Here is an 8,072-nt window from a genome sequence, read left to right on the forward strand (position 1 = left end):
AAGTATTTCAGAAGCTACGTACTTTTCTTTATAGCATTCATTACGTATCCTGTTTCAGACCTCACGCCATCCTGCGTGAGCTTATAGCGTGCATTTCGGCTTCCTCAAACAACACGGTGTTGGCACTTCTGCCGACACTTCAGATAGAGCAAGTAGAAGAAACCTTGTCGCAACAAAATTACTTTGTGCTAAAGGAAGCTCTCATACAGCATTATACGTTGTCACCAGATGTGCGACTACAAAAAATTTTCGCATACGCAGATTTGGGCGACAAGACTCCGTCACAAGTACTCAAAGCCTTACGTACATTAGCCGGCCCGGAACTCCTACCTGAAGAGTCTTTACGTCTAATATGGCTTCGTAAACTTCCTGCCAACATCCGCGCCGTCATTGCAGCAGAAACAGACTTACCATTGCAAGTCTTAGCAAAAAAAGGCAGACACCATCGCAAACACCTTAACCGAAGTTTCTGCGTGTTCCGAATTCAACTACAGCCAGGATAGAGGCCCAAGAACGTGTAGTGGGATGGAATCTGACGTCAGTGAGCCAGGAACATGCAATAATACTTCCCAACAGCAGTGCTCATCGACCGAACCCACCATACAGCAACTGGCAGCACAAGTGGCAAAACTCAACGTGCAAGTAACTTCACATCACCACCAACTACGAAGTCGCAGTTGGAAAAGACGAAGAAATGCTATCCAACAGGATTCGACAGATCAATGGTGCTGGTACTACAGACGCTTCGGTAACACTGCCCGTCCAAGTATTCATCAACCCTGCAGCTACCCAAACTTAAAAGGCGGGCGTTAAAGGGCGCTGACATTCGTCAACAACAACATAGGCGCCCGAGTCATAGCGTGATTCAAAGAGGTGAAAACGCCACGGTATCTGCAGTCAACCAATCACACCGATTGTTCGTGTTGGACCTCTCTTCAGGTGAGAAGTTTCTGATTGACACAGGTTCAGAAGTCAGTGTTTATCCAAGAAAGAGAGGTGATATACTCACGACAACAACGCAACATGTGCTGACTGCGGCAAACAATTCCAGAATATCTACCTATGGTGAGAAACAGTTGGCATTACATCTGAATTCTAACTTCCATCCAAAATGGACTTTTGTGGTTGCTGATGTGCCGAGTCCTATAATTGGAGCGGACTTTTTACGGAACTACCGACTTAATCCCGACCTGGTTAACCGTCGTTTGGTGACAGTTCCCACAGAAGGGATATTGCCTACTGCGTCTTCCGCGTCGGTTCAAGTGCAGTCCGATGTGCCCGTGTCTTTCCGCACGAAGATTTCCGGCTCCTCTACCGCGTCATCCGCGTCGGGATATTGTGATACGATTTCGTACCCGCAACTAAGCGGGACGCACACGTGTGCGTCACACAAGAAGACACCCGACAGTCGTAACGATTCGTATACTGTAGGCAATATCAGAGCACTGTCGGAGGCATCACTTTTTCGTAAACTGCTTCAAGACTTTCCAGCACTTACCGAACCCGTCAACGCAACCAGGAAATGCAGACACAATACTCAACACCACATCAGCACGACACGAGGTCAACCCGTTGCCTTCCGCCCGCGGCGTCTGCCTCCAGAGAAGCTGCTCGCGGCGCGAGCTGAGTTCGACAGGCTTCTAAAAACAGGTATTGTAAGTAGGTCTGATAGTTCATGGGCATCTCCAATTCACATGGTCCGTAAAAAAGACAATTCATGGAGAGTATGTGGAGACTACAGGGCTCTCAATGCCCGCACAATTCCTGACCGCTACCCAGTACCCAATGTCACTGATTTTAACAACACGATTAGCAATGCCAAAATATTTAGTGTGATTGATTGCGCCTGTGGTGTCACCGCCAGACACCACACTCGCTAGGTGGTAGCCTTTAAATCGGCCGCGGCCCGCTAGTATACGACGGACCCGCGTGTCGCCACTGTCAGTAATTGCAGACCGAGCGCCACCACACGGCAGGTCTAGAGAGACGTCCTGGCACTCGCCCCAGTTGTACAGCCGACGTTGCTAGGAAAAGTTCACTGAGAATTACTCTCTCATTTGCCGAGAAGATAGTTAGCATAGCCTTCAGCTAAGTCAATTGCTACGACCTATAAGGCCCCAATTATCCTTTGCTATGTATCTAATGACGCATATACTGTATCAACAAGACCAATGTTCACCAATTGTGGATTAAAGTTAAGTATTCCAGCAGCTACGTACTTTTCTTTATAGCATTCATTACGTATCCTGTTTCAGACCTCACGACAGCCTGCGTGAGTTTAAGTGCGTGCCTTTCGGTTACCCGTCACTGTGGACTGGCTGTCTTGTCAGTCCACTACAGCGCCAAAGCATTTTCCCAGATTCCCATGGCTCCATCTGACATTAAAAAAACAGCAGTTATCACACCATTCGGTTTGTTTGAGTACAATTTTATGCCATTTGGCCTCAGAAACGCTGCCCAAACATGGCAAAGATTCATGCATGAGGTGGTTCGAGAATTACCATTCGTATTTTGTTATATGGACGACATTTTAGTATTCTCTGGTTCTGTATATCAGCATGTCGAACATCTGCGGCAGCTTTTCCGCCGTCTGACAGAGTATGGCATAATTATTAACGAAACAAAGTGCACGTTTGGAAAACGCGAGGTTAAGTTTCTGGGATATTTGGTTTCAGCAGCAGGTCTGTCACCTTTGCCTGAGCGGGTTGAAGCAGTACAACAGATGCCCCTTCCCACAACTTACAAAGGACTTCGCAGATTTTTAGGCATGCTCAACTATTACAGACGTCACTTACCTAAATTAGCTGCCGCCCAAGAGCCACTCACAACGTTACTTGCAGGTAAAAATACAACAGCAAATCGTAAAATTCCACGGAGTCCAGATGCTGAAGCAACTTTCCATGACTTAAAGAAATGTCTTTCTCGGGCAACACTACTGGGACATCCAAGATTGACCGCTCCTTTAGCGCTCATGGTTGATGCGAGCCGAACAGCAGTGGGTGCAGCGCTACAGCAAGAAGTTGATGGCAGATAGCAGCCGCTCGCATTTTTCTCTAAAAACCTGACTCGACAGCAGCAAAAATGGAGTGCTATTGACTGTGAGTTGCTTGCTACTTACTTAGCCATAAAGCATTTTCGCACGTCTGTCGAAGGGAGGCACTTTGCAATTTTTACCGATCACAAGCCGTTAGTAGCTATATTTCAACGAGACACAGAGCTCAATTCACCACGTTAGTGCAGGCAAGTCGAGTACATTGCACAGTTCGCAACTGACGTGCGTCACATTTCAGGAAAAGACAACCTGGTCGCAGATTGCCTGTGTAGGAATTGTGCCAGTTTAAATTCAATTCGTTGGACCGAGTTAGCGTCTAAACAACGAGAAGATCCTTTCTTGCGCCGTCTAATAGAGGAACAGAGAACTGTGCAGCAGCTCAGACGTGTGTCTGTCCCAAATGTTCCAGACGGAATTTCGTGTGATGTAGCAAAAGGAAAGGAGCGACCTTATGTACCAAAACCATGGTACGTAAGGTCGCTCCTTAGTTTGTGTATTTGTGCAGATAGTCGAGTACCTTGTACAGCATGTTCGGGAGGTGGCGGCGAAGATCATCTGTCAGCCCAGAGACAACCGCAGAGCGCTGGAGCTGGAGACCACCGTGCACCAGATCGACGCTCGAATAACGACAGCGATAATTGTTAAAGAGTAATGGTGGCGCCGTATATTTGTCAACGGAATGGTTGCGCTATGGTTCATGCCGGAGGAAAGGCAGATACTATCAGAGAGCTGTGAGAAATACTTAACGGAAACTAAGATTGTGTACATAAGGTCGGGAGGGCGGGTGTGTAGTTGCAATTTGTTCGCTAACTTCAGTTGATGCGGTTAGCTATCGATGTAAATTAATTGGACGGTTGTATCGATTTATTGTGCAGGTGAGAAGTTTTCGTAATTTTAGATTTTGGATATAAAAGACGGGAAATAATTTAATTTTATTGCACTCCTCCATTTATTTTGGCAACGGCCTTGCCGCAGTGGGTACACCGGTTCCCGTCAGATCACCGAAGTTAAGCGCTGTCGGGCGTGGCCGGCACATGGATGGGTGACCATCCGGGCCGCCATGAGCTGTTGCCATTTTTCGGGGTGCACTCAGCCTCGTGATGCCAATTGAGGAGCTACTCGACCGAATAGTAGCGGCTCCGGTCAAAGAAAACCATCATAACGACCGGGAGAGCGGTATGCTGACCACACGCCCCTCCTATCCGCATCCTCATCTGAGGATGATACGGCGGTCGGATGGTCCCGATGGACCATTTGTGGCCTCAAGGAGTGCCTCCATTTATTTTGAAGTATTATCGCAGTGACGAATTCTTTAATCAGCTGAGTGTTGGTTTAAGTTTGGTACTTGCAACGCAGTTACAAGTTTTCTGAGGATTTTGAATCGTTAATCAAAGAAGTACTCGTATAGTCAGAATTCGGCGATCGGACTGAAGCTTTTTGAGCCGGGATTCCGGTTATGGTGTATTTGTAGCACGCCTATATAGTGTATGCTGTGATTAATTGTAAAAGTGTACGAAGGCGTTTTCTGAGACATACAGTAACGGCCGTGAATGTATTGGATGGATCTGGTGTTTGAGGTGATATGTAAGTAGCATTTTTTTGATACTGAATTATTTTATTGTCGAGCGGAGTTCTCGATTTTTGAAGAGATTTCAAGATTGTACACATTGTTTAGTTTACCGCACTCAGAGTTGCGATAGTAATGTTTTGTTTTGATGCAAATCTTAGCTGAACCATATTCAAGCGGAATTCCCCTGCAACCGTTACTAATGACGAGTGACATTTTCATTGAGGTTTTGTCAGTGCGATCGCGGATCGCAAACACATGAACTGGCTGAGAATTTTGCAGTTCGTGCTTTAAATTGAGTTAAAATGTGGTGATAACACCTATGGGTTTTGTTTGATTTTTTTTATTACTTCATTTCGTTTAGAATGGGGATTTAGTTTAGTTTGTCACTCGATCACTCGTGGGCATTAGTCTCTATAGGTAGATAGTAAAGAGACGTAAACGATTTGTCATTTTGTTTGAAAGTAAAAACCTAGTCCCCGCGTTCTCATTTAGCGAGAAGCTATTAAATAATTGCTATTTGAGAGAAATCATTCGTTATGACACAAACAAGCGAGATCTAAAACTGAAATATTAAGCGAAGAAGAAATTTATCGAAGTCAGCGAGTCTTGAATGACAAATGAACGCAAGACTGGTAATTCAAAGTATTTACGAGTTAAAGAATTTTCATTTCAAGATCATGTAACTGATGAAGTCATAATCAAACAATCAGGGCTATAGTATGTGTTTAAAGGGACGTAAGAGTGAGTTATCTATTTAAAAGTACAAAAAATACGAATGATTGGTTTAATTTTTTTTCTACAGTTGAAAGTTTACGAACTTCGTTATGTAACATAAAGACATAGACATTGTTTGTATTATTGGCGATCATTACCAGAGCAACAAAATAGATAGCTGACTGTATCTGTCAAAATTCGTACACTTGAAACATTTTGGATTTTTGGTGAAGGTAGTACGCGTAAGTAAGAAGATAGCAAAATGCATCAACCTTCACTGAAATTTTATTAAAAGCACTATAGGGAAGCGAGCGAATTTAAGATCTGTGACATGTTAAAGAGCGGTCTGACGTGTGTCGGCTGGGCTAAAAGGTTACGAGTAAGAAAATTGAACTATTTATGTTATAAGAACAGTTATAGAACGCCACCTCTTGTATATGTGTTTAGATTTAATAATTTCAGATTAATTTCGATCAGTCTGGCATTTAATCTCTGGTATTGCTGGATAGTGTACGATACACAATAGCATTTGTTCATTAGTGTGTTGGACGTCAGTATACTAGTAAAAGTCGTTGTTATTGATCTTAACAAAATAATAACAAATAACGGAAAGTTTTTAAGATCTGTATCGATCACAATCTATGCAATTAGCTGCAGTTTGTGTGCGCAATTGCAGTGCCCCAGAATCTGGACTTCGTGTAACGAGAGTGTTAACGCTGAACTTCTCATTTCCCCTCCTGTTCCACTCGCAAATAGAGCGAGGCAAAACTGACTGTCTGTACGCCTCCGTATGAGCCCTGATTTCTCGTATCTTATCTTCGTGGTCCTTACGCGCGATGTGTCTTAGCGGGAGAAGAATCTTACGGGAGTCAGCTTCAAATGTCATTTGTCTAAATATTCTCAACAGTGTATTCCGAAAAGAAATCCGCCTTCCCTCCAGGAATTCCCATTGACTTCCCGAAGATTCTCCTTACCACTTTAAGTTTTGTTCTAACCTACCGGTAACAAATCCAGCAGCCCTCCTCTGAATTGCTTCCACGTCCTCCTTTAATTCGACCTGGTACGGAACCAAAACACTCGAGCAGTACTCACGAATAGGTCGCACCAGCGTCCTATATGCGGCCTCCTGTACAGGTGAACCACTCTTTCTGAAAATTTTTCCAATAAACCGAAGTCTACCATTTGCCTTCCCTACCACAATTTTCACATGTTAGTTCCACCTCATATCGGTTTACAGCTTTATGCCCAGATATTTAAACGACTTGACTATGTCAAGCTGGACTCTAGTTATACTGCATCCAAACATAACAGGTTTGTTCTCCCTTTTCATCCGCATTAACTAACATTTTTCCACATTTAGAGCCAGCTGCCATTCATCACACCAACTGGAAAATTTGTGTAACTCGTCTTGTATCTTCCCACAGTCACTCAACTTCGACACCTTACCGTACACCACGGCATCATCAGCAAACAATCGCAGTCTGCTGCCCACCCTTTCCGCCAAATGATTTCAAAGTTTACTCTATATATCGGTCCATCATTAATAGTTTCTAACTTTGGGTAATGTCCAGTCTTTTATTGAAAATACTCAATTTAAGATAATTTCGAGTCTTTCACTAGCTGGATTCTACGCGACATCCTATTTGAAGTTACTGACGATCCTATCACACTTCCATGGGGCAGTCCTGACGATACCCTTGTCTGATGAACACACACCGTCGAGGAAAACATACTGGGTTCTATTATTGAAGAAGTCTTCAAGCCACTGTCAGATCTGTGAACCTATTCCATATGCTTGAACCTTCATTAATGGCCTGCAATGGGACACCACGTCAAAAGCTTTCTGGAAATCTAGAAATACGAAATCTGCCTATTGCCCTTCATGCATAGTTCGCAGTATATCATGTGAGAAAAGGGCAAGTTGAATTTCGCACAAGCGATGCTGTCTAAAACCGTGCTAATTCGTGGAAAAAAACTTCTTAGCCTCAAGAAAGTTCATTATAATCGAACTGAGAATGTGTTCAAGGATACTGCAGCAAACAGGATATTGGTCTCTAATTCTGCTGGTCCGTTCTTTTACCTTTCTTATATAATGGAGTCACCTGCGCTTTTTTCAAATTGCCTGGGACTTTGTGCTGGCCTATTCATTTATCTGTTTTCAAATGTTTAAACTGCTTCTCTACGCCAGGTATACTTATTTCTATGTGGTCCATACGGGAGTCTGTCCGATGGTCAAATGACAGCATGTTTGTACGGTTCTCCTGCATGGACGATTTCTTGAACGTGAAATTGAAAACTTCGCATTATAAATCATAATTCTTAGGACTATTTTTCAAACAAAACAAAAAAAATCTCAGTTTCTTCTCTTATTAGTGCTGGGTTGTGTCTGCTAGCAACAGGGCTATTTACGAGAAGTTATAGGCTGCAATTCCGGCACAGTGAAAGATCACAATCAAACACCTCGCCGAAAAACTGGACGTCTGAGTTGGCAGTGCAGACCCAGTCACCCACCAGTTAGAGCACACGAAGGTGTGCGACCGCTGTGTTACTCACAGCCTTACAAAAGACCATAAATAGCAACAAAGTACAATCTATGCGGAAATGCTTCCACCTTATGAGGCTGATCGTGACGATTTTTTGTCCAGCATCGTGACAGGCGATGAAACATGGGTTCATCACTTCGAGTCGGAGGCATAACGGCAGTCCATGGGGTGGCACCTCAGTCATGGAGAAGTT

General features: G+C 43.9%; 1 pseudogene; it reads left to right on the forward strand.

Moving 5' to 3' along the window:
- The first annotated feature begins 4,008 nt into the window (after positions 1–4,008).
- LOC126425359 (5S ribosomal RNA) lies at positions 4,009–4,126 on the forward strand (annotated as a pseudogene).
- Positions 4,127–8,072: the final 3,946 nt, after the last annotated feature.

This window comes from Schistocerca serialis, chromosome 10 (genome assembly GCF_023864345.2).
Source record: "Schistocerca serialis cubense isolate TAMUIC-IGC-003099 chromosome 10, iqSchSeri2.2, whole genome shotgun sequence".
Taxonomy (NCBI): domain Eukaryota; kingdom Metazoa; phylum Arthropoda; class Insecta; order Orthoptera; family Acrididae; genus Schistocerca; species Schistocerca serialis.